At 49.1% G+C, this 27,238-nt stretch overlaps 1 protein-coding gene across 5 annotated transcripts in view; it reads right to left on the bottom strand.

The window, feature by feature from the left end:
• Positions 1–6,889: 6,889 nt before the first annotated feature.
• The window catches only part of LOC106039279 (uncharacterized), a 132,208-nt gene continuing 111,859 nt past the window's right edge, over positions 6,890–27,238 (bottom strand). The window contains exons 1-6 of one of the 5 annotated variants that reach the window (XR_007168483.2): positions 23,988–26,008; positions 21,466–23,556; positions 11,169–11,240; positions 10,478–10,560; positions 10,121–10,248; positions 6,890–8,352 (exon numbers count right to left, since the gene is read on the bottom strand). The gene's annotated coding sequence lies outside the window, so the exon portion shown is untranslated. The other 4 variants (XR_010833719.1, XR_010833720.1, XR_010833721.1 and 1 more) reach the window with 4 other exon arrangements.

Below are 27,238 nucleotides of genomic sequence, written 5' to 3'. Positions count from 1 at the left end.
TACTCACTGGAAATCAGTCGAAAGCAAAACCTACAGACTTCAAGCCCACAACATGCCAGCCCTGACAGCAGGGATGCGTCTCCAGCCCAGGACCTGGCTCCTCACCAGCCGTCCCAAGCATCCATCCTCTGCAGGGACAAAAACCCTCAAGCCGTCCCTGGGCTTTGCACTGCATTGCCCAACCCGCCGCCGCTCTCCTCGCTGCCGAGCAGGATTTTCACTCCCCGGCAGCCTTACCAGCCTCTCCCACTGCCGAAGCCTCCGCTCCCTTCCAGGTGGAGGCTTGGGAGCTGCCATGCCTCCTCACTGCCACGTGGTGTTCTATGGTACACAGCGAGCTCAATTTCATCTGTAGCTTTGAGCAAATAGGAAAATGTTCTAATATGTGGGCTTTTATTGAATTAAATATTAACATAAATACAGGGCTGAATGCAGTGCTGGATTATTAATTTTAAAATTTAATCCAGCAAGAAACCTTACGGTTGTTTTAGGGTGGCATGTTTTCTTTCAGCCAATTTGTTTTCCATCAGCGCTGAAATGAAGTTTTCATAATGAAGGAAGGTGATCAGGAAGGCGTGCTCGCCTGTTAGGGAATATTAGGGGCTGACAACTGAGCACATACAAATAAAAAGAGAAAGCAAAAGCGATAGCGATAGCCCTGGATAGGGATGGACAAGAATGGAAGGAACATCACAACTAGGATACACAGCTCCAAGGAGCCTCAGGAGGTTAAAGCAAGCAGGTGGCCCTTAAGTGTGATGATCTGGTCCATCAGCTTTCCCCAAACGAGCATCCTCCCACAAAACCCCAGACACTGGCATGTGGAGACAGGGAAACCCTGCAGAGGGCTCAGATGCCAGGAAGATCGAGCACAAGATGGCACAACCCATCTGGGACGAACCCTGATGGAGAAGCTGAAGGTCTCCCCACTTGTCCTACCTTCCCAGCAAGCCATCCAGGAGCCTGGGAGGGTTGCACCTCACAGGGGCTGTCTGCTAATGGTGAGGCACGTGTATTTTTTCCCTAGGTTAACACCAAGCAGAGCTCAGCATGCAGGAAGAGGAAAGACGTCCCGTCCAAGCCAACATATCTTTATATTTCATTCTTTAAGCTCTTAAGCTGCTATTTGAATTTTAGCTGTAAAACATTGAACTGATAATAATAATAATAATAAGCCCTTCTTAATCCAGAGAGGAGGGCTGGATGAATGTCTCAGCCAGCCGCGTCGCTGCTGCACGGAAGAGGCTTTCTGCATAAACTCTGCCATTTCCCTGGCAATGGAAGGGGACCCATCTCACTGGGTTCTGCCAGGGCCCCAGAGTCCCCTGCCCAGAGCTGCTGGATAAAGGGGCAGAAAAGGCATGAAGAAATGCTCCTGTACCTGCATCTTGCTGGAGAAGAGCCTGGAGCGCGATCCTTCAAGACATTGCTGGCTTCAGATTATTACCTGTCACCACCGACCCAAGAGGACACATGGACCTGCCAGCATCTGCCTGCTGGGGAGCTGGAGATGAAAGAGTGCCAATACAGAGACAGTAAAGACTGTCTTGGAAGCAGTGACACAATGATTATTGCTATTGCTTATAATCACACATAATGATAGCGCAGGAGAGCACCATGGCCATTGGGAATCGATTTACAACAAGCCCAAGAGAAAGCAGCGCTGACAAATGTCCAGAAATGTTGAGGGGAAGTCAACGAGGAATGTGTCCACACCTGCGTCGCACACATTAATAACAGCATCTCTTGGCCCGCTGCTGGATCTCACTCAGTGGTTGAAAATGACCTGGGCATGGGCAGTTGACAAGGAAGGGTTCACATCTGCATTTTCATGCATACACTATTGCATGCCAAGGCGTGCAGCCAAGCCATGAGGTGCGAGCAGCTCGTGCCTGTGCTCACCAGCCTGTCTTGGGGCCAACCCCATGGCTCTGTGCCCTCCTGCCACTGGCAGGAAACCTTCAGAGAGTGGTGGTTTCCCACCACGGGTGGGAAAGCAGGACTGGGACTGCTCGGGGAACAACTGGGGCAGAGGGCTTAAAGCTGGAGCAAGCTCGGAAGCCAAAGCTCCCTTGCCAGTGCTTTACTTTTTTCCTACCTAACTTAAACCAGGGATGGTCTTGGTGATGTGAGTGCAACCTGCAGCCTCCACTGGTACGTGGAACAACATGCCAGGAGCAAGGGCAGGGCTGCTTGGTTTTGCGTGCACCAAGGGACGTGGGCTGCAGGGCTGGCTTCGCATGCGGTCACGGAGCTGGAAGCTCTGGCCAAAGAGTTTTGCATTTTGATGCCCACGCAGGTCTAGGACAGCCTGGTCCCAGTTCTCTTTTGGCACCACTGGTGTGAGGCTGCAGAGATGCTGTTTACCACGAGAGGACACCATCCTACCTCCGACTTCCTCAGCACACAGCACTCAGTAAAAATATCCATAATAATATTACAGGGACCGACTGGAACACACACGTCGGAGAGGAGAGCAAGAAAGAAACAATATGTTTATCATCCTGCTATAGCCAGCGAGAACGCTGCCCTGCCATTTATTCCTGCAGCAAGTACCCCTTTAAATATACAGATCGCAGGGACATTAGGCTGTAATAGGCAGACCAGGGATTAGTTTGAATATACTTCATTTGGTGATTTGTGTGTGCGTGCGGGTGCGCGTGTGTGTTGGTTGACTTTAAAATGGAATAAACCACATTTAGCAGCTAGGTAGCTATGGAAACATAACCAAAATTGTTCTACCACCTTTCTGCCGCACTGCTTTCCGCAGCCCTGCAAATACTGTCAAGGGAGGACTGAATATTGTTTCTTATAAATAATAGAATGTAAAGAGCTACAGAAAGAATCACTAAATTAGGATCACAAAGTGGGGATGGCTCGGGAAAAAAAAATGCCCAGTAGATGTAATATTAGTTTCTGATGACTTAGCAATGATAAGGGACTTAATTTTATTCTTTTGTATTTTTGCAGTTTACAGAAAGATGCAGGCTGGGGAAATACACGTATTTTGGTGCATGTACTTGTGGGGAGGTAAGTATGTATGTATATGTATGTAAATATATGTGCACAAACACACTCCCAGCTGCGTATACACAAACAGAAATACACTGACAGCATTTCGGTGGTTGAAAAGCAAAGTACCTTGCCTGCTGCCTGTCTCTGCTCGGGGAGCTCTTGCTCCATGGCTGCACCTGCAGCCTGCAGCCCGGTCCTGCCCCAGCCCCGCTCCCCACTGTCTGTACCCACCAAGGGGCTCCCGAGGTGCTGCCCATCTCACTGAAGTGTTTGGAACAGCAGTGGCCAGGACAAGGACAGGGGACGAGGCAGGACTTGCTGTCACAGAAGGCAATGGCAACATGGGTTTGGTCAGGTGTGTCACCTCTTGCTGATGGCCCTCCATTGACTTGTGTTTTGGGTGCTGGCCCAGTTCAGCAGTCCCAGATGTCAAGCAGAGAGCCAAGGCTGGGGTTACTGCAGAGCACCAGCACCAACCAGCCCCACATCCACCTCCTCCCAGGCACGCAGGGCTTCCTTCCTCTCGTTCGCTCCTTCAGTCCTCTCCTCTTCAGACCAAGGACTCCTGAGCTCTCAAGGTCCTGCTGTGAAGGACTCTGCAACTCCTTTCACATTGTCCCTCCGGCATGGCCCCCAAGGCACGGCCCCCAGAACTGCAGGCAGCACCTGAGATGGGGGAGCACCATGGATGTACGCAGCAGCGTGATGACAAGCGGCTTTATTCTCCATTTCTTTCCCCATAGCTCCTAGCTTCGCCCTTGCCTTTGTGGTTGCTGCTGACATTTCCAGAAACAGCCTGCAATGCCTCCACAATCTCCTTACAGAGAGGTAATAGCTCATTTAGACTGTGTCGCTGTGTAGGGACAGCCACTGTTGATTTTTCTCCATGTGCAGTTACCAACAATGAATTTCCTCTGCCATTTTATCACCTGCATGCTGCTATCCTTCTGCACTTCTTCGCAGTCAGCTTTTGTTGGCACTCTCCTGAATTAATGCTGCTGCTGCCTTACAAATCCTGTTTGCTGTCTGCTCCCTCTGCCAGACTGCTTGTGGGCATGTTGGACAGCACGAACCCTACCACCGATCCCCGGAGTGCCTCACTCATAACCCCTGCCCGCAGAGCCAGGGGATGGCCCCCTCTCACACTTCGCTCCTATCCCGTATCTCCTTGTGAAAGCCCTTTTGGAAGACTCAGAAAAGCAGTTCAGCATCCAAAATGCTCTAAGCAAGTACTGCCAGGACTATGAGTAATCAGACCCGTCCTTTTCCTCCCAGTGAATGGGTACACTTGCTCTCTCCAAGCCTAGCAAAGGCACATCTTACCGTCCTGTCCCATTTGGGGTCCAGTACTGCTGCACCTAAGGTCTCTGGATGTAGCTCCCTAACAAACCAGCTCGCTTCCCTCCCTCCTCATCCATCAGAGGCTCCGCGTGGGCCGCGGGCCTGGGCCAGCTGAGGCTGCTGTGAGGACAGCGTCCGTCCTCCAGGCCCACGCAGCACGCTGCACAACTTGGCTCCCATCAGGGCCTCTTGGCAGAGATGCCTTCTGCTGGGGAGGAAGGAGAACGGGTGATGAAGCAGATACCTTTGGCAAGCTTTGTGGAGTTAGCGCTGCTAATTAGCAAGCGTAGAGGGCTTCAGAGGCAGCTGTGCTGCTGCAGCCCCCTGCCACTACCTAGCCAGCCTTGTGGGCCATACCAAGTGGGGATGGGGCCCTGCCCTACTTCAGATTTCCCATTTCAGACGCTGGATTTGCCACGCATGGAGGAGGCGATGCCAGCTGCTTCGTCCTGCCTGGCGGAGGAGCGCTGTCCAGGCCCCTCACATTCTGCGTTCAGAGGTTAGGAGCAGGCCCCTCTCTGGCCCAACGTGTTGTTGCTTTAACAGGCAGAGGGATGGAAAAACAAAACCCTTTACTGTCTATTGTTAAACTTTACTGTCTAATGTTTTAATAAACAGTCAAGTTCTTCCTCCGACCATTAAATCAGCAGTAAAGCAGGATGGAGACTGGTTTATGGTAATCTATCTGCATCACTAACATACAAATGTGAGGTCTTGGCAGCCGCGAGCAGCTACTCCCCGTCGCGTGGCTTCCTGCCCACTTCGAGGGCTGGAGCTGCTGTGGGTTTGGAAGGGGTACAGCTCCTCCTGCCTGCTGGGAGACGGGCAGAGCGGCCGCTCACGGGCCCTCCTCGCCCAGTTCTCCACTGAACTCCACATCAGCCGAAAGGTTAGTGCAGGTGTGATGTTCTGTCCCCAGGAGGGGGACATCCTCCTTGAGACAGCCCACTGGGGACATCCCAGGCCCAGAATGGTTTAAGACAGGCAAGCTGAGCAGTGCTTTTTACTCCTAAGTCTTCAGCAACTGAAGGGAAACATTTAACTGGCACCTGTTGATTACATTCAGTGGTCAGAGGCAGGCTTTGCTGCTAGCTCATGTCACCTCTTGTCACACAGTGACACAGAGGCCAGGGGCCCATCAGGAGTCTCAGAGGGGCTGGATGATTTACTGGATAGGAATCAGAACAGCTACAGCTACAGGCTCAAAAGTAAAAATCATTAAAAACATAGGTATTGGGGTGAGAGGTACAGGGCATATTGCCACACAGCTGGGTGCGACCCAAGGGTCACCTGTGGCAGCAGATTCTGGTTCCGTGCTCTGCAGCACCAAAGCTGGGGCTCTGCTTAGCGCACTTGAGTGCCATACAGTCAGTGTCTAAAAAAACCTAAACCCTTTGTTATCTCTGGGATGATTCATGTTTGCTTGATAGCACTAACACCCTTTAATCTCTGTTTTTCCAAGAATCCCCAGCCTGCAGCTGCGGGCCGTGTGGATGGGAGCAGGCACGGTGGTCCATTACATTCGCTCTGGGTAGGACTGACTTCTGAACACTTTCCAAAGCATATCTGCTACCCCTGCTCCAAAAGGAATAATGATCATCCTACCCATCCCCAAAGTAATTTTTAACAGATCACAGTTGTTGCATCAACTTTGATTACCAGAAGTGAGGTGTTTTTATCTCCTTGGGGGTGGCTCTGTCAGCAATAGATACCAGGCTTCCTGCTTACCACCATTTGTGGGCTGTTCGAACCGTTTGTCCAGTCATAAAATTATTAGCACATTATCCCTGGGCAATGGCTTGTAATTTTCTCTTTTTATTACTCAATAAACAGTTTGGAACCCAACCCCCCAGAGTGAGAATAGGAACTAACTTACACATACATAAATGATGTAGCAAAGAGAGAAGGTATAGCAACACAGAAATGCTACCAAAAAAAAAAAAAAAAGAGAAAGAAAGGAAGGAAGGAAGGAAGGAAGGAAGGAAGGAAGGAAGGAAGGAAGGAAGGAAGGAAGGAAGGAAGGAAAAAAAAAGAAGAGAAAAGGAAGGAAGGAAGGAAGGAAGGAAGGAAGGAAGGAAGGAAGGAAGGAAGGAAGGAAGGAAGGAAGGAAGGAAGGAAGGAAGGAAGGAAGGAAGGAAGGAAGGAAGGAAGGAAGGAAGGAAGGAAGGAAGGAAGGAAGGAAGGAAGGAAGGAAGGAAGGAAGGAAGGAAGGAAGGAAGGAAGGAAGGAAGGAAGGAAGGAAGGAAGGAAGGAAGGAAGGAAGGAAGGAAGGAAGGAAGGAAGGAAGGAAGGAAGGAAGGAAGGAAGGAAGGAAGGAAGGAAGGAAGGAAGGAAGGAAGGAAGGAAGGAAGGAAGGAAGGAAGGAAGGAAGGAAGGAAGGAAGGAAGAAGGAAGGAAGGAAGGAAGGAAGGAAGGAAGGAAGGAAGGAAGGAAGGAAGGAAGGAAGGAAGGAAGGAAGGAAGGAAGGAAGGAAGGAAGGAAGGAAGGAAGGAAGGAAGGAAGGAAGGAAGGAAGGAAGGAAGGAAGGAAGGAAGGAAGGACTATTTTGTAAGCTTTTTATTGTAATGAATTAAAAATGTGGTGTAATGAGGGAAAAGAGACAAGCCTTGAGAAGTCCTACAGGAGGGGGTTGCTGGAACAAAACTTCCTCCATAACAGTCCCAGCAGCGCACACCTTGGTTTTCCCTACAGCAGTCCCAAATGCCAGCACACCCTGGTGAACATGCCTGGACGCTTGGAGAGCCTTGGGAAAGAAAAGTACAGTGGTTAGTTAACTCAGTATGGCCATACTCACTCGTTCCAACTACATTATACCTATTTATTTCCAGCTATAGCTAGAAGGGGCTTTGATGGAGGAAGGGGATTTTCTATATGAAAAAGAAATGCATTTTATGGAGAGTGAAAGCTAGTCCCAAATCCAAGTCTAATTGAATTAGAAATTGCCTGGATGCTTTCTTTCTATTCAAAAGCTTGTTAAACTTCCAAAAATATGTATATATATTCTTACATTTTCTAAACAAATCCATTCAGCTTTTTTTTTTTTTTCAATGTGACATTTTCTATTTCAAAGTTGACCTATTTTGAGAAGTAAGAAAATTAGCTAAATTCCCCCATATCAAAACATTTCACTCTGGGCTGAATAAAATATTGGGAGGTTGTTGTTTTTTTTCCCTTTCTGCAAAGAAGTGTAGTCCTCACTGGGGGGCTACCAGAATGGATTTTATTTATTCTTTTGAAGTCCGTTTCAGGCACGGAACAGGAAAAAACCCTCTACACAATTTGCACAGCAATGATTTCCAGCCTACTTTTACATTCCACATTAAGATATCTAATCCATCCCATGGATTTGGGATATAGCAATTTGAAGTGTAAGTAGGGATTGATAAATTGAGTAATGGGTTTTATCTATAAGAAAGGTTTCTTGGGGCAATATCTCTCAGAAAAGAAATGACCACAGCCTACACTGTTCTGCTGGACAAAGGTTTCTCTTGATACTCGTCACTGTAGTTTGTTGGTAGCTTTAGAAATAAAGGTGAGCAGAGATTTTGTATTGCACTCCAGCCTGCCAGGCCAATCTCTGGATGACTTCACTCACAGTCAAGGGACAGCTTTTAGGAGTCATTCTTCAAATGTTTTGAACTCTTCCCCTGACAGCATTTGATTAAATAGATTTTTAATCGACATAATACCTTACACTACAGCTGCCATTGGTGTGAGAGAAATAAAAATCTATCAACTGTCTCAAAAGTCAAAGCTATATATTAGAGCATCTGTGCAAGATTGCATGTTTCATTTCATTGTTTTTGGAGAGGCTTATTAATAAGGATGGCTTGCTTTTTGCAAACAGTGGCAATACTTTCAGTACACGAGACGTAGTCCTACTCTGAGTTGAAAGGCTGTCTCACTGGAAGGTCTAAGCAAGATGACATGGCAGGAGGGTTTTCTTTCTGATGCAGTTCTTTCTTCTTTGTAGCTATCCAATGACACTCTCCTACTCTGGAACAATGTTGGGCAGGAGAAAAAAATCCGTTAGGGTTACTATTTGAACATCTCAGAGCCTTTGCTCCAGGCTGCCTGGAGGCGCAGTTGGCCAACTCTGCATCATCACCAGGTTTCCTTGACAATGCCTAAAAGATATTCTTTCAAAAGCTGGACTCTGAAGCACAGTTCTTGTCTGCACACCAGCCCCTGCAAACCAGGTCTCATTTGAAGTCAGTTGCCAGAATATGTGATGGAGTGAGATCTGTGTAGCTTTCTGATAGCATAGCGTGGAGCTCAACTTTCAAAAACTTTTCACAAAAGGTTGTGTTGGGACTGCTCAGTGCAATCAGTGCATGAGCTGTTAATGTGGAACTCATGATTGCTCGCAGCAATCACGGGGTCTGAAAACACAGCAGGATTCAAAGGAAGATCAGCCACTCACACAAGGTAACAAGGACATCTTAAAATGAGCATCTATTGAATTGGGATTCAGAGCTAATTTATCCCAAGGGAAGGTTATTTGTTAACTGCCTCTTGAAGAGTTTCTGATAGAGCTGAAGGAAGGGTGACAATTCCTCTTCACAGCTACCCCCAAGGATTATTCATTCTCCTCTGGAATGAAAACTAAAGCTTGACGGAGAGGGACAGGGACTACAGACCTCAGCAGAGATGCTGCAGGTTCAACTCCCTGTTGCCTGAGACAGAGGTTCTCCAGCCCCAGAAACCAGGGCTGACCCTTCCTGAAGTTGCTCTCACTGCCCAGCACTTGAGGCTCACTTGCTCTCCTTCTGCTCCATAATCAATTCTCTTCCTTCCTCAGAGTGCTCTGAATTCAAAAGCCCTCTTTAGAAACAGATGGGTGGTATTCAGTTGCCAAAACACAAGGACCTCATTCTGTTTGGGCTGTCCGAGGGTACTCCTCCCAGCTTGCTGCCACTCCAGATGGGCACCAGCATACCGAGGATGCTAAATCATATCTGCAGCTACCCTGCAGATGCTCAGTACCTGCCACCGGTGCTAACCAGCCTGGGTAGGTGCCTGCACTGCCAGCCCTGCCTCCCCTCAGGGGTGGTTGTGAAGAGAAGTTGTCACCCCTCCTTCAGTTCTATTGGAAACTCTTAAGAGGCAGTTAACAAATAACCTTCCCTTAGGATAAATTAGCCAAATAGCAGGCACTTGAGAGACAGAAGAACCTCTTATTTAGGCAAAAATGTTTCTTCTGACTCCTACTACTCCTACTGACTCCACTGGCTGACAGCGACCAAGATCAAAGTTAACAGATAGGACTGACAGTGCCAGTGTTCCTCATTAAGGTATGATCCTTACAAGAAAGGCTCGTTAGGATCTCTAGGTTATCCATCACCCTTACGCCTGCACCTGATGACCTATGCACATCGTTGGCACCATGACTCCAAGCTACAGACACCAGCAGCACTGCTGTGTCCCTCTGCAACCACTCCCAAATACTGGAGAAAACCTTTGGAGCCACCAGACAAACTATCAGGCTTGGTGGCAGCAAAGAGTCCTGTCAAATGGATTTTTTACCTCTTTCACATGTGCATCACACTACTCATTCTAGACCACCATTCCTGCCTGCTTGTTTCGATAAGCAGTTGTATCACTGGTCACTTGCTAGGCCCTTTGTTGGCCAGCTCCCGAATCCGGAAACGTCACAGATCTGTCAGTCTACTTCTTTCCTCTACATTCCTTGCAATGTGTCCCAGTGCTTCTCTTAATATCTCAGTGAGACCATCTGCCTGAGACACACCTGGGCTCTGCTTACCTCTAGGCACTGGCACGGATGCAGAGTGTTTCCACATGGTCACTACTTCCCTGTCTTGTAGAGGAGAGTTTCCTTTAAGCCCTTGGTAGGCCTGAGGACGTGACAGAGTTGGTGAAATGGAGTAAGTCCTGTAAAAGACCAACGACGTGATGTCAGGATGGAGAGGTTCAATTTGAACAGCCAGTTCTGGGTGGCTGCAAAAAGTCAGAAATCAGTGATTGAGAAGCAGAGTTATTTCCTCCTTGGAAGCCAGGTGGGTCACGCTCCTCAGCCAAACTACCAGCCCCATCCAGACAGAGCTGAGCATCCATTTTAATCAGTCCCCAAATGCCCTACCAGAAGGAAACAGTTTAACACCTTAAAATCTCAGGTGAGGGGACCTGGCATCACTGCAGGAGGCATCTGGTCCTGGAGCTTTGCTCCAGAGGCAGCAGCTGACTCTGAAAGGGAGCAAAGACAGAAATGAGGCTTAGAGCAGCAAAATAAATCAGTGACAGAGTTTCAAAAAAAGACAAATGAAGTTGAAATCTGTCCTTGTTTATTTTAATGTTTGGAATGTTTTTGAGGTGATTTATGCCCCCGCATCAATGTATTTCTCTCTCTTTGTCTCTCTCTCTTTCTTCCCTCCCTTTTTTTTTAACAGAAAAAAAAAATAAAAATTGGGGGAGTTAATTGGATTTCCAGGCTTCACAGCCAGACACTGTAATTGATCTCTGAAGAGCTGGATTTGTTGGCTAGCTGGGCATGAATTTGATAACATGAGCAGGAAGGAATGAAAAATTCCCCCCTGCCAAAAGAGCCAAAGAGGGGCAATGCTGGCAGAGCCCCCCGGCACTTGCCTTCACCAAGACATGGGATATTCCCTGCCTTCCCTCCCCCTCCCCGTTTTTGTTCTGCCTTGCAAGGCCATTATTTTCAAAGCATGGCTGCATCAACCAAGGCCCCCCGCATCTGCAGCTCCTGGCACCCGAGCATCCCCCAAGCCAGCACTGCGCCTCACCGCAGCCCCCAAAAGTGAGTCCTTCACCCCCAAAGCTATGTCACCCACCTCTGCCCGCCCCAAAAGGCAGGTTCCGTCTTCAGTCCCCTTGAGCTTCTTGTCACAGCGGGCCGGTTTGCTCTGTGAAGAGAGGAGGCACTGAGCCGGGGAAGAGGAGCAGGATGCCTCCCACTGCCCATAGCTACATTTCCCATTTCACCCAGCCGGTGTCCAGGCATCCCCACCAAGCCAGGCTTGTGCTAGCAGGCTGGCAGCACAACAAACCTTGCCCATGCCTGATTCATTCAAAAAAATCCTCAAATTCTGGGCTTGAGAACATGCTCTAGCCAGCTGAACCAGCTTTATACACACATTCATAGCGACCTCTCCCAGTTGCCACCAAATCTCTATGAGCACAGGGGGGTTTCTTTTCTCTTTTACACAGAGACATTTGTATTCTGGTTTCAGCTTAGGGTTGCAAGAGGCCTGGTCCTGCTGCTGCAAACAGAGCTATACTGGAGGCTGCTGTGCCGTAGGGTACCTCGCTCCCCCCGTCACGGCACGTGCTCTCTGCTGCCCGTCCCCGCGGCAGATGGCAGGGGGCCGATCCCAACAGACTGCAGCAAGCTCTGGCAGTGCCTGCAGGGAATCCAGCTTCACACAGATCTCTGCAGGTGAGTCCACATGGGAACACGGCACAAAACAAGCACAGGAGCAAACTTCAGGTGGTTTAGCATCACCCCCCAGCAGGTTGGGTGAGAATGGCGTTTGTGGGAGCGTGCTGATGCAGGGTGAGCGCTACTTTCCCAGGCAGGGCAGCTTCCTCCCATCACAGAGGTGTGCTTGTCACTCCATCCCCATGCACTCCAAGCCCCAGGTGACCAAAAGACCTTTGTTATCTGGGAGAGTGCCACATGCCAGGGAGAAAGCTCCCTGCAAAATTTGTCTCTTCAGTGCACGACTCAGCTCATTCCTCTTTTTGTTGTGCATTTATCCAAAATCCCAGTCCACTGGTACAGCTCAAAAGGAGCAAGGAAAAATCATCAGCCTTTCTGAGCCAGAGACCCCCTCTCCCCACTGCGGGTAACCCAAAGGAAGGTATTACATTCCCATTCACCTGCCAGCTCGCCCAGGAGACGAGGAATTGCAGTCTTTTATCTGTTACAGGCTTGTCTGAAATGCCTGGCATAACCTGTTCCTGTGCTAGTTAGGCTGTGCTGATGTTTCACTGTTCAGAAGCAACCCTATAATAATTGACCCGGCTTTTCTGTGCTGCTGACACCACCTGGCATGGCCTCGCAGAAGGAAACACTGCGTTTGCACAATGCATAATTAAACTATGGAGCTAACTTCCACGGGAAGTTGTCGTGGCCAAGAATTTGTGACATTTCGGAAAGGAAGCAGGCATGTATACGGATAACAAGAATAGCCAGAGTTACGACAACTGAATACCAACATCCCTGTTGACAGTGCTAATGATACTGCAAGGCAGCCTCCCGTTATTAGGGGTGATAAGCGTATCTAACATGGGGCAGATCTGCCTTCTGCTGCACCTCCCTTTGCAGCATCCGCTTCTGGCCACCCGTCGGAGAGGACAAAGCTGTGGGGACCCAATCCCACGCATGCAATTTCCCTCTTCTAGTTTTTTCTAACATGTTTCAAAAATATTATACGGTTTTATTTTGCTGTTGCTTGCACTGGATATAAAACTCTGCGCAACAGCAGCTTTCCAGAATTGTAAACCTGGTTTATGCTCAGGAATATTGTTCTGTGCAGGTGCAAGGTATCACTCACTCCCAAGCACTGCAGCTACTACAGACTGTGACAAGGAAGCTGCTCACAAATGGTCACGCAAAGGAAAACATCTGTTACAAACTAGCAGGTACACAGATCATCTGCAAATTGCACAGCTTGCACCTGATTTTCCCCTTGCTTTGTTTAGCAACTTGTGGGGCTGCCACGCAGCATTTGGGACCCCCGCGGCGCGGAGAGGCAGACGACGGGTGCTGGAGGCAGCGCAGAATCCAGCCCGGCACCCACCTGGTCCTGCAGAAGACGTAGGTCATGCCACAGACGTTATTTAACCCAAGTGCTCCTCACTCGGCCACGCGCCCCTGCGGGAAGCGGGGAAGACAAGGCAGGGCAGGGCAGGTCCCTCCCAGCCTCAGGAAGCCCAGGTGGCAGGGCTTAGCGGGTATTAGGTTCAGAAATGCAAGCGGGCTGGGTTGCCTCTGTTTTATTCCCGTGGTGCTGCTTTTTATCGTTAGCACTCCAGAAGGGCAGGTTGTGCTTCAGCAGGCAGTGCCCCTTCCCCTTCGGTCAGCTCTCTGCCCCACACATACCTGCTTGCCCCCTGCACAGGCTCCGTGGGCTGGCAGTGATTTTTTTTTGCCTTTTTTTTTTTTTTTTGCCTCCACCTCGCACACAAAAGATTTCCTGATCTCAGCTGGACCTTTACATCTGCTTTGTGTTACAGGGCTTAGATCAGGAAACAGAAGGATTCTGTTTCCATCAGACAGGATCTCTGGTTGATCTCCAGCCAGCCTCAGGACTCAACCGCGGTTCCCAGCTTCACATGCGATGGTTAGAAAGGAGGATCCTCCTGTGCCTCATGGCACTGCCTCCCGATTGCCTGCTGCCAGCGCTCCCACCTGTGTAGGGCTCAAACACCTTAGACTCAGCCCAGAGCTCTGGATGTGTCCGAAACCTCTCCACCTGCTCAGCGTCGCACAGGCTCCGCTCCCATCCATGGAAATCCTTCTCGCCTCCACCAGTGTGCCAAGGGCTCAATTTTGTATTATTTTCTTTTAAAACACAATTTAACAATATTTATATGATCTTTACTCCTTGAGTAAAGCAAAAGGGGGCAGGAGGAGAGAACCCATCCCTGGTCCCACACTGCCACCACCTGCTTTGAACCGCATGATCCTGGAGCTCCTGCTCCCCTCGGTCAGATGCATCAACACCTTTGGCATGCGATTTATCATGTCAGAGGAGTTCACCACTTCTGGCACAGAGCAACAAGACTTATTAAGTCCTGGGCACACACCTTAGGAATCGATGGGAATTTCAACTGTGACTTCATTGTGAAAGGGATCAAACCTTTTAAAATCCCATTCCTCACACAGAGTGGTCTTGCATCCTGCAGAAGCCCCATGTAAACACTGGGGCCTCATAAGTACCTGTGTGTGCTTCGGGGGGACAAGGGTCACTGTACACAGCCTGGCAGGACCCTGTGTGAAGCACCACGCAATCCTTGTCACCCAAAATTGGGGTCAAGGATGGTGAGCTCAGGCTGGAACTGGCTCAGCGGAAGGCTATCTGCAGCATCAGAGCAAAGGTGGCCTTTATACAAGAGTCAGCTGCTGGGAGGCCCTGACTTGTTAGTTTAAGAAAATGAAGGTGGAGAGGTGATAAAATTGTTCTCTCTTCATGTATCGGGAGGTTTAACATGAAGGAAGAGAAAGTGCTATTTAAGGTGAAAGGACAACATCAGCAAAAGGTCACAAACCATCCATGAATAAATTTAGGTGAGAAACTAGAATAAGGCTTTTCACTGTCCAAACAATTAGGAGGAAAGCCAGTACAATAAGAAAGGCTTTTTTTCAGCCTAAGAAAGGGAAGAGAAGCTTGGTTGTCTGCAATAGCAGGGAGCAGGATGCAACGGCTTGGATGTAGTGCAAAAACAGTGTTTCTTTTAAAGGAGCATTACTGCAGCCATGCAGACCGAGGATGGTGAAGAGGCAAGGTGTGCTGGGAGAGACAATCCAATTGTACAAGGTCAACTGATTTAACTGGAAAAACGTGACAAGTTTCAGACTTGGGCCTGACACAGGGCAGTAAAATTCAAGGTAAATATAAATCAAAAGACTGTGAGAGTGCGCAGAGGCCAGCTGGCCCGCCCAAAGGCTGCATCCAGTCCCACCACTAAGCACTGGGGGAAGAGAGGGCAGCCAGAGCAAGCACGGGCAGAAACTCCCCAGTGCCGAGCCAGCGCTGGCTGTCCTATAGCAGCCCACACGGAAATCCATATGGAAAATCATTAAACAATTACAACCTCTATCGGAAGAAGATCATCCTTGGAAGACACTTCTCCAGAAACCTCTGTTTGCCATTTTCAGATAAGCCCCTGCCCCATGGGAACGACGGCCAGAACTCGTTTCACAGATCAGCAAACACTGAACAAAGAGACCAAAGCAAACCGGGGGAGCAAAACGAGCCAACGCCACCCCACCACCTCCAGCTCCATGCATCCTCACGGGCTGGTAGTCGGTCGTGCCGAAACACCAGCCCATAGGCACGGCCCCAGCCACGCAGCCACCCAGCGAGCCCGGGGCCATGCACCGTTTCCAGCAAAGGGAGGTTTTCCGTAAAATAACCACTCGGCACCAGCTCAGCGGTCTGGGAGAGGAAACGATCCGCCTGAAAAAATTACCCAGCCAAAAAAGTAAGGTCTAACGCACTGGCTGATTTAACACACAATTTTATCACTCCCTACAGACAGAAGCCTCTCTTATTTGGAAGGTGCTTAAGCACCTGATTTCGGTTAGGCCTAAATACGTCTCAAAAGGCTGGTCCTTCATGCAGAACCAAGATAATCTTTGAAGACACAGCAACTCACCCGGCTTTGCTAAATCAATCTCACTGTTATTTTATTCAGCGTAAAAAAAAGTTCCCAGGGATCACATTTCTACCAGAACTTGTTAACAATTTATAACTATCACCTTAATCATTAAAAACAAACAATGGGAAAGAAAAATCATTAAATTAATCCCTGATCTGGAATCCCAGAAGAGAAAATGAATTATTTTTCAAGACTGTAAGAATTAGAGGCCAACCTTCCAAATCGTGTAAAAACACGAAAAGCAAGTGTATGCATACTCTGCCAGACAGCATCTAAGGCTGCTGGAGGAAGGCTTTTTTTTTTTCTTTTTTTTTTTTTTGTATTGCTTTGAAGCTCTTTGCTGTCATTCTCCAAGGAGCCTGGCAACCACATTGTGACAGAGCAAGGATGAGCCTTTTAAGCTTTCAGAGTTATTTCCAAAGGAGCACGGGCTGAGCTGAGCATTGTAGCTGATGTTCGGGAGCTTCTGGCTGTAGCGTGCTGAGTTCAGCCTGGGCACGGCGAGCAGAAGCACCGCTGGGACTGGGACCACAACCTGCCACCCCTGGGCTTCTGGGGGGTTCCTAGGGAGAGCTGCCTCCCTGTGTCCCAGCCGAGCAGGCTCCAGCTCCCTGACCAAACTCAAAAATTTAGGCAGCAAGACCTGAAGGAAATATTAGGAGCTTTTATTAGACCAGCTGATAGAGACAAAAAACAAGGACGTATCTTGGATGAGTGCTCTACGCCCATCTCACGAGATGCCAAGACAGTTTGTCAGGTGTGGGCTTTCTTTTTCTTTTCCCCATTTGGACTAACAAATGCATTAACTAACGTACAAAAGCCATAGATCACTACAATTATAACCTCACCACTGCTACAAATAAATAGCTACGTTAAATGGAGACAAAACAGTGGAGGGACAGGCAGGAGAAGCACTTCCACTGCCTTACAGGGAAGGCAGCGGCAGGCCTGGCCATGAGACCCCAGGCATGGGCTTGCCGGCACCCAGCTTGCCACCCGTGCACCCACGAGTAATTAATTGAGGGTGATAACGAGAAGGGACGGACTGAGGCAGGTACGCAGGCTGGGGCAAGAGAACACGCTCCCCAGCTAACTGCTCGCATGCAGTGCTGAACTTAGATGCTGCATGGTGAGGCTTGGAAATTTCATGTTTTCCCCCCCATTTGGCTGAAGGAAGACCCCTCTCCTTTGGCACAGCGACGCGCACGGCTGAGCACAGCACAGCCAGCCAGCAGCACCCAACAGAGGGCACTGACATGCTGACCGTGCCACCCACCTCTCCGGCCATCCCCACCAGCCCCAGCTTCTCCTCCCCGCCGCACCAGCACTGACCTCCCCGCTATCGAGCTCCCCATCGCGGTCCTGGTGGGGCTGCCACGTCCCCACCCAACACAAATCAACGGGGGCGTCACCTCCGCGGGGCGAGGACGGGAAGCGAACGTCCCAGCGCGGTGCCAAGGCGACTTCCTCGCCCTGCTGCTGTGGCTCGGGCAGGCGGCCGCGAGGAAAGCTGGTGGAAGAACCTGGGCAGGGGGGGCGGGAAATGGGGGCCTTCACTTTTCAGGCTGTTAACTGTAATTAGCCTGGTTTCTGAGATGTAATTATCTTGCAATCTCAAAGCAAACACCCCGGAGGAAATTGCACAGTTAAAGACAGCATGGCATTAAAAATAAATTATGAGAGTCCTGCCCGCTATTGCTACGGATCTGTCAGCATTTTCACTCTAAAAGCCCCTGCTTGGGGGAGCTGCAATCACCCAGCTGTGACTTTCCATGCCAAACTGTCTGCCTAGACATAGGATTGTGCCGCATCCCTGTTATGATGCAGAAATTAAAAACAATAACCCCCCCCGATCAGGAGGCATTCAGCTTTGTCACAGTCCAATTACAAAATCGCTGCACTTTGGGGGTGGGGAGGTTGTTTTGTTTTGTTTTGTTTTCCCAGAGGAATTAAATTCCACGGGCTATTTAATACAGTGCACGAACAAAGCGTGCTAGGTGTTTGGAAACAAGTCAGATGATAACAAGTCACAATATTCCTTCCTCTCGCAGAAAGAGCTCCCGAGCCTGCTCTCCGCTGCCCTTTTTGTTGCTGCATGACTGCCTTCCAAAATTAGGGCTGTGCTTCATGCCCAAATTGCCACGCCAGGGATTTATCCCGGGAGGTGGAGGAACCTGACTACTACAGTGGGGAGCAGGATCTCCCCAGCAGCTCGGGGCTCATCCCTTGCTTGGGATACTCCCTTGCTCAGCCCAGCCTGCAGGGCTTTGCTCGGCCTCTGGCTCCATGGAGGTCACCGCTCCGCGATGCCTGGCTGGGAAGCAGAGTCAGGAAGGAAGGGGGAACTGGCTGGGAAGCAGTGCCAAGCTCCTCATGCAGCTACAGAGCGTGAAATAAGGCTGCCAGAGAGGAGATGCAGCTCACTGTTGGCTTATTTCTAATTTTGGAGCATCTTTTCCATCCACTTCAGCTAGACAACATCAGCCTCAATTCAGGCTTGCCCTGAAGCCAGCAGAGCTGTATGATGGTTTAGGTCAACAGAAAACCATACCAACATCATCCCAAAGGGCCTTCCCTCATGGCATCCTCTCCCACAGGCAAAGCTTCAGATCACAGCAAGGTGCAGGTGATGACAAGGGACCATGTGCCCAGCCAACCCACGCTGCGTCACACGGAGAGAGCCCAGGTGGAAGCGGTACCTGAATGGCTTTAAGGCTGTAAGAGACACTAAAACCCCTCCTCAACATCTGCAGAGAACTGGGACTTGCCACCATCTCCAAACCACCACGCTCATTACACAAAGCACCACTTCTCTCATTCTGCCGTAGCTGAGGTGGACAAGGAACACCCAGAAACATGCCGAACCCAGGCGCAATGTTCAAGATGGAGAAGGTCCAAAAGAGCACTGCCTTGCTTTCCATCAGAAATACAGCTTCCCTGAGGACTCCTGCAAATGGGCTTTCTCCTCTGCTGTGGGTAATTAGCGGGTGCTTCTGGAGTACAAGACGCAACTACCGCGGGGCTTCACACAGCTCTAGCAGTGCCGGAGCCCCACTTAGCTAAATTCTCATACTTCTTACGGTATGAATCAATCCCACCGTCTCTCCTCTCAACATATCTCGTCACTCACAGGATGCAAAAGAAGAAGTCTGGAGAGCCCATTAAAAGCCACTCGACTGGAAAATAGTTTCTGGCCTAATTCTAGCACCAGGGTCTTAGCTGGGGAGAGAAATCTGACAGCAAGAGTGTGTCTGCGGGGAGGAGGAGGCAGAGCTGTTAACTACTTCACCAATCTAATGTATAGCACTCTCCAAGAGTAATTAATAATTAATATTCGTAGCCTGCTTAAATCTGTTGACTCTGTAAACCGCTGCCTCTCACTTAGAGGACTCTCGGCATGCTGAGACAAACTGAAGAACATCCCCCACGGAGAGGCTCAGCATAAACAAGAGCAACGGCAACTCCCAGCTACTCATCCCTAGTTTTAATCCCTCTGCTTCTCTTGTCCTCTTTATCTTGTTTAATTAAGCATAATGCCTTAGGAGCAGCTCTTACAGAGGCGGATGGAGAGTCCAGGACAAGAGGGGCTGGGTCTCCAGTCACTGCGAGGCTGCTACCAGTACTCTAATGTAAGGCCCTGGGTCGGCAGGGGACACCGAAGTCACCAAGCTCCATCCCCTTCAGAGGGTGCGTTCAGTGCTCCTAGGCCACAGGCCACGCACCGCATGCAGGAGTGAAGCCTTGCAGCACAGCACTGGAGGCTCTGGAGCACTCGTTCCAACCAATCCTTTCTGCAATGTTGCCCCTAATCCACTTTATCCTCATTCAAAGCCACAGATGCAAATCAGTTTCCCCAGCTCCCATCTTAATCTGAGTTTCAGCCGTCAAAAGACGCCTGACATTGACACACAGTGGTCGCAGTATCTGTGGGGTCCGGGTCATACCAGTTGCAAATCAGCAGCAGGCTAATGAAACCAACCCATGAGTATCGGTAGCCCCGTACAGGTCACACACATTGAAAGGGAGGTGGAATGGAGCAGAACAGGTTTCCTTGGTGGCAATCCTAACTACTGAGGAACCTGATTTTCTACAGATGTCATAAACCAGAAGGGCTTGAAGTTTTGGACCAAGGAATAGGCACCTTTAAGAATCTACACTATGGGATCACCCAAACTGCCCAAATTTTGTCTCAGTTCATCATCTCAGGGGCCAAGCTGACTTCCACTGAAATCATAGATCACTGTTTCTTTTGACTTTACACAAGCCTTGAATGCCACCCTTAGCATCTTTTAATATCACATGTTGGGGGTAACAGAATGTACACACATATGACTTGTTCTGTCACAGATCTGGGTCATTCATTATATGCATATATTACTTGCTCTGCTGTATTCCAGGTTTGGTAGAACATGAAAAGTTCCTTTTTCATTATAAGTAACATTATTCTATCATCTGTGTTACATTTAATCACAGTTATGGTTTACTCTGGTGATAGTTTTCTAAGATACAGGAAATAGTTTAAATCAGTAAAGTAGAAAATGACATGAGTGACTTACTTTCCACATAAACTCCAAACTGTTTAGTTAATCAGTATTCAACAAATACAATTCTAATGAAATTTGTTTTTCTTTCAAGAGTGCAATGGAAAAAGGACTGCTAGCTAGCATTAAGATGTGAGCACACCTAAAAATACCATTATCAGGAAACAATTATACAACTTTCCCTGAATTGATAATTTGCATTTAGAAAGGAGGAAAATATGCCCATAATTATTTTTCTGTTGCTTGCTATAAAAGCTAAGGACAGACAGTGTGATTCTGTGGCTAATAAATACTGAGGGCATGGTTGTCCTGCAAAGTGGGTTTTTAGTGAGAAACTGAGCCGTGTGAGGATGAACCATGGGAAAACGTTGCAATTTTTGCACTGTGGCCCAAAAGATCAGTATATTTGGGGGGGAAAAAAAAAAAAGAAAGAAAAAAAAAAAGGAAAAAAAACCTCTTTCTTGCTTTTTGCCTCTCTGTGTTTGTGCATATTGTCTTTACACTCTAAGCAAGTAAGACCTTTCCTCTGGAGTCTCATAGTAAGCTATATAAGCAACAGTTCTGGTTTTGCCAAGATTTCAAAAACGACGGAAGGAAAATTTTAAAAGACTGTTTTACTCATTTTAGTAAAAAGGAAAACAATCTTTTAGCTTTGAATGAAACACATTACTCAACTTAAAACCAAAATGCTTCCTTTGGTCACCTAGCTTCTGTAAACATTTTTGTCAGGTTTCATAAAAAGGTACATGAGATTTGAAACTTGAAGTTCTCCATTTTAATTAGAACACATAATGGAAGGCTTCAAGGTCAAACAGGATCTTTTTGGTTAAAAACCCCTTCCTCTTTCTTTCCCTGAAATGGGCAAAATCCAAACAAATTCCTGAATGTTTCAGGGTTGTCAAATTCTTGGGAGGGAGCCCACAGAAGAAGTGCTCACATTGAAAAATTTAACCCCCCCCAACCTATTCTGACTTTGTCAGAGGAGACTCAGCACAACCCAAATATCTGCTGGGCGATCCGACTGATAATGGGACAGGTGCCAGGAGTTGCCTTTCTTGCACAGGCAGTGGCACTGCACAGCGCTGGGCCCACCTTACAGCAGCTGAGTGCTGTCAGCTTAATTCCAGCCTTTCCTCCCTCACCTGCAAGATCCATTGTCAGAGCAAAAGCATCTCTTCCCATCCAGGCAACATGCACTTACAGGGAGAGCTGCTGGACTGTAACGCCAGGAGCAGGCCTAAGACACACCGAAGGCCGAGGAAGCGCAGGAAATGGCTGCCTTTTCTCTCATTCCTGCTGATGTTGCCATTAGCAGCTTCCCAGCACTCACTGCTGCTAATCTCAACACCCACCAGCACTCCCTCAAACCAATTCTTCTTCACATAATCTCCGTTCCCCCTCCGCCCCCTCAGGTCCAAACCTACTGAGAACAACAATGTTCCCCTGCAAGAGAGATGGAGCAAGCAGGGTTGGAGAGCACGAGACTCCTTCTGAGAGCAGGCCCACAGCCGGCAGCTCTGGACAACAACATCCATTTTGCTAATGACTGGAATAATGATGGCATTCTTGTTAGTAACAGTGGAGATAACAAGGCAAACACTAGTCGTAATTATTGTAAAATGTGCAGAAGGCAATTTAGAATAATAAATGTTTCGAATGCAGAGAGCACACGCGCGCACAAAAGAGCCCGCCGTTAGCCAGAGCACTCCGTCTGCGGCGTACAAGGGCCCTCCTGATTGCATTGTCGGGAGGAATGAGTCCTCCTGTGGGCCCAAATTTAGCACTGCCACATCCCCTGCCCCGCCGGGGTAAGTGGCACAGGATCTTCCACTTGCCGAGCTGCGAGGGTTCCTGCTGGCTTTAGGGCTGAAAGAAAAAAAAAATTAAATAAAGGCTGTGAGGACCTTTATTTGCAGTGGAAGACGACGACTGCTTCTCAGGCACAGGTTCCCCCTCACCATAACCCAAGTTACACCCAATTTGCAGTGCAACGTGAACCAAGGGCAGCAGCGAGAGATGAGGGGCTGGAAACGGACCCAAGGGAGGAGAAGAAGGGTGGGGTTAAGAAGTGGGGCCCAGAGGATGAGCGAAGGGGAAGAGGAAGGCCAAGGAGAAGAAAAGGGCGCCTGGGAGACTCTCGTTTGAAAAGCTGAAGAATGCCTGCCAAAGCAAACAGTTGGACATGCAGGGCTCTACACGTCTCTGGTTAATTTTGACCATCTGGCATTTATTGAAATTGCCTCCCTTTGTGTTTTCTACGATGAAGTGGTTTTGTGTTCCTGCTTTCTCTCCCTCCTTTCTCCTCTCCCTCAATCTGATGCGTAGCTTCTGTCCCTCCTCTCAGCACGCTCCACCCCATGGCAACTCTTGAGCAAGGAACACGAGTGTGGGAATGGCTCCAAGGAGGGTGCCAGGGATGGGGAGCAAGCATGTGCACGGGGACAGCCACAGTCCAGAGGCTCTGCCCTCCCCACTGCCCCTCGTTTGACATACCTCGCCTTCCCTGACTCCCAGCCAGTGACAGCACCAGACTGTGGGGAAAGATGGGAAGAGAAATCAGGGCAGAAGTTAAGGAGAAGAACTCAGCCACAGAAAAGCAGGGAGAAAAACCTTTAAAAAGGTGCAATTGCGAAGTGATGACAGGCTGGTGGAACGAAATTAGCAGAGAGGAGGGCTCTGCTCACGTCCTCCTCTCCCTGAACTGCCGTGCGATTAGAAATAAGCCAAAAGAGCCATTTTGTAGGGAACTTTGCCACGAGCTGCACTCCTGCAACAAGGGCGAGAGACTGAAATAATCAACATTTTCAGCAGAACAGAAATGCAAACATCCAAATTCACATTTTAACTGACAGTTTCAGTCAAAATACATCACCCTGACATTCTTCAATCAGAAAAGATTCACAGACTCCTTTTCCTGCATAGCCTGCGGTCCCAGGCCAGATTATACAGCCACGATTCCATAGCTTAGATTTCCTGTAAGTCAGCAAGAAACCTCTTAGGCTCCTGGTGCACTCCCCAGCCTGTTGCAAGGGGGTTTTCTCCCAGTAGTTCCTCAGGAAGCCTGTCCCAGTGAAAAGAATGAAAGCAGCACAACCGCGAGGCTGGGGGAACGTCTCCTTTGCTCTGTGCAGACTCCGAACACTTCAGAGCTGGAACATCACTCATCACAAGACCTTCTTCTTCCCCAGCGAATGCGTCCCGCCGCTTTGCATGCTGCTGTGGTGTTCCCAGTGGCCACGACGCTTGCAGGCTCGCACACGCTCCAAGGACTGCAGGCAGGCGCTCGGCGGCTCTGCTGGCACAAATTAGCGGAGCTGAAACTTTAGATCAGTGACAGAGAGTCTGCCTCCTGGGAGCAGTAAATTGCGATGCTGGTCCCCAAAGACCCTCCTTGCCATTAAGTGATTAATGAATTCATTAACACCTCTAAGAACACAGGAAATATGACACAGACAGCCTGCCTAGGCTTTGCAAAGGTTTTTTTCTTCCCTTTTAGGAACAGCAGAGAATAGTGACTAATTAAGCTATACGGCCCACGGCAGCACTACTACGTTTATCCAGTGGGGATGAGCAGAGAGGTGAGATCCTCCATCTCATGTTCCAATCAGCTTTCATTTGACCCATAATGAAATGCTAAAAGAAGGGGCTTATTGCTGTTATAAACCTTCCCTTTGAAAGACATTAAAAAAAAAAAAAAAAAAAGGACTTACTGAAAGGACTTACTGTAATGGTTTTAAATGACTTTCCCAGCATTCCCAGTTCAAGAGTGGAATGGTCTCAGGGGATGGCTGGAGAAACCGTCAAGGCTGGGAGAGTAGGAGGAATTGTGCAATGGCCTCTTCAAGACCTACAGTTCTGGAGGAAATTCTTCACTGTAAGGGTGGTGAGGCACTGGAATAGGTTGCCAAGGTAAGTTGCGGATTCCCCATCCCTGGAGCTGTTGAAGGCCAGGCTGGATGGGACTTTGGCCAGCCTGATCTACTGGGTGGCATCACTGCCCATGGCAGGAGGGTTGGAGCTAGATGATCTTTAAGGCCCCTTCCAACCTGAGCCATGCTATGATTCTATGATACAAAGGGCCTTAATTCTTGCCCCCTGTGTGACGCAAGGCACGAGGTTACCTCCTACCACATGCCAGCAGGACCTCCCAGTGCTCCAGCTGCTACCACACAGCGGACGTGGCGATCCCTCCCTGTGCAGCAATGACAAGTGCCTCTCGGCTCACCAACACCACACATGAGTTTCCCAGCTCTGGGTTCCTGCTGAGCTGAGTATCCCGGTGGTTTCACCCCACCAGCCATGGCTGGAGAGGTCCCACCAGCAGGCAGGCAGGAGGAGCTGCCCCATGCAGGAAGGGACACCTGCGTTACCCATTCTGAGGGGACAAACCTTCACTTCTCTTGGGCTTGCTTGCACCCGTGGGCTCTACTGCTGCAGAGAAGATGGGATGCATCTCTACAGCAACCAGTCAGTACTGAAATGCCTCTCCATAGCTCAAGTGGGACAACTCTCCTTCACCCCAAATGGCACAGAAGCACTGAGGCTGGCTTTCACCGTGGCCTTCAGCATCCTGCAAGACCTGCCTTGGGATCACAGCCTTGGGCTGCATCACCCTTCGGCTCTGGCACAGCTGAGGCTGCCTGTGGGGAGCCACAGGAGTCCAAGGGGACAAGTGATGCTTGGTACCTAAGTCTTTGTATCCCTTCTACATAAACAGAGTGGTGGGGAGCCACCACGTCCTCCTGCTGTGGGCAGGTATCGGGACTTGGGGAAGTTTGAAATTGTGGAGAATCAGGCCCAAAAGACAACTCACTTTCAAAGACAGATAGTAAATTGGAGGGAGTTCAGAGAAAGCCACTAAGAAGATTAAAGGGCAGGAGGTATTGATTTACGTAGGAAGATCAAAAGAGCTATATTTGTATATAGTAGTTTAGCTAAGTGATGACTAAGTGTTTAAAGGGAAGAGTTTGAAGGACATAAACCAAGCGAGGGACCATTACGGTGAGCACAGTGAAGAGAGCTTAACAGGAGCATTAGAGTGAAAGAAAAGGAAGGAAAGAATGGGAAACCTCAGCTGCCTGCCTGCTTCTCTTGGCAGGGAGATGCTGACTGCACCGCTGACACTGAGATTTTGCAAACCAGCTTACCAAGGCATTTCAGGGCCCATCCTGCACCTCTTTCACTGCTCGTTGCAGCCCCACTGCCAGCGCAGCCCGCACCATGTCACAGCAGCCAGAAACACATGGGAATGCTCTCAAGTGGGCTCCAACCACCACAGCACACTCAGCACCCTTCAGCTTGGAGATACTGAGGCACCTTGGACAAATTCTGAACTGTGGGAGCCCTGTGGCTGCTCTAAGTCCAAGCAAACCAGAAACAAGGCAGCTGTATGTCCTAAATCCACTTCTGAGCACTCCACTGTCCTGTTCCATATAAAACAAGGCCTACAGATCTCATCCCATCTTTAAACACTGTTGGAGCTATTGCTTCTTGTCCAGAATTAGTGTCTGTAAAGCATTAACCCAAGTACGTCATGAAACTCAACCCATCCGCACGATCTGGTGAGATCCCAGCTGGCAGGGACCTGCCGCCCGACCCCGCTCCCTCACACTGCCCTCTCCTAACAGAGCTGTGCAGAATTTGCAGGGGTAGGGCTGGGACCACAGCCAGAATACCCAAAGCTGTTCTGTTCCTTGAGATAATTCAGATCCACGTAAGAAAAAGTCAGCTGAAGTGACTAAAAAGTGACCTACCTTGGCCTCCCTCTGTGGGCTTGAGCTGACAGATGTCTCATCAGAGCTTCCAAGAAGAGCAAGGGCCAGGAGCATTCCAGAGAGCAGTGCCCTGGAAAGGCTCCACGGTGAGGATCATTCCTCCAGCAACGATCTCAGCAAACACGTCTTCCCCTTCCTGGGGGAGTCTGACAGCAAGCCCCGTGCTGAAAAGGCACAAGGGTGTGCAGGACGTGAGTCAGGGTGGACCTGGAGGCCAGATGTTTCATTGGCCATATACACAGCTGAATTTTTAAGCTACCTCATAGTCTGGTATCTGCTTACCGTGCTAAAGACTGCAGCTGCCCATCGTAGCAACACGTAACTAACCCTTTAGAGAAAGCAGTTCCTATCCTGACGGTGAAGAGAGGGGAAAGATAAGACAGACAAAGAGAATCTGATAAGGCAGCATGATTGAATTGCTCTGCCATTGCCAGGGATATCCTGAAAACTTGATGGCCTCACTTCATAGTCCAAAAACACCAACAAAAAGCATTTGCTCTCAGATCGGCAGGGTTCTCTAGGCAGTTTAGATCAATGCAAACGCTCTGCTCCCTGTCCACACCATTTGGCATTTTATCCACCATTTGCTGGAGTGATACTCTTGGCTGCGAACGTTTATAGACAGCAGAAAGCGAGGTCACATAATGAGGACAGGACAGGTTGCAGAGGAGGGTAAATGAGATCAGATACAAGGAGCAGGCTTCATAGCCTGTTAGAGAACTACTAAATACATTTATATCTCCCTGACCTACCAGGTGTCAGTCTGCCCCGATTGACGGCCCCTTGATCTGTGTGACCAAGCAGATCCAAGAGGATAAACCTCCCTACGTGGACGAAGCAGATGACGTGACACACGAGCAGATTTGTTCAGCGGTGTGCGGTCCCTCAGCCACAAGCTGGTCACCCCCAATCTACACCGCCTACTTACATTACTGCCGCGTGGAGAAATATGTTCTGATGCAACCAAATGCAAGAGGATGCCTCTGGGAACAACGCATGCAAATTACAGCTACTTACAATGGGAGAGATTACCTCAGAAAGCACCAGCTCCACTGAGGACTGCAGATGCTTTCCATGGAATAAGTGAATATTCATCCAAGCAGGGACAGGAACCAGGTTTTCTCTGGCTATTTGCATCTGCTCCTTCTTTTACTCCCCATTTTGTCCCTCGTTAACTCCCTCTTTTACCCCCATTTACGT

Source organism: Anser cygnoides, chromosome 9, assembly GCF_040182565.1.
Source record: "Anser cygnoides isolate HZ-2024a breed goose chromosome 9, Taihu_goose_T2T_genome, whole genome shotgun sequence".
NCBI classification, from domain to species: Eukaryota; Metazoa; Chordata; class Aves; order Anseriformes; family Anatidae; genus Anser; species Anser cygnoides.
Note: the sequence above shows the minus strand (reverse complement) of the source record. Positions and strands in the feature narration are given on the sequence as shown.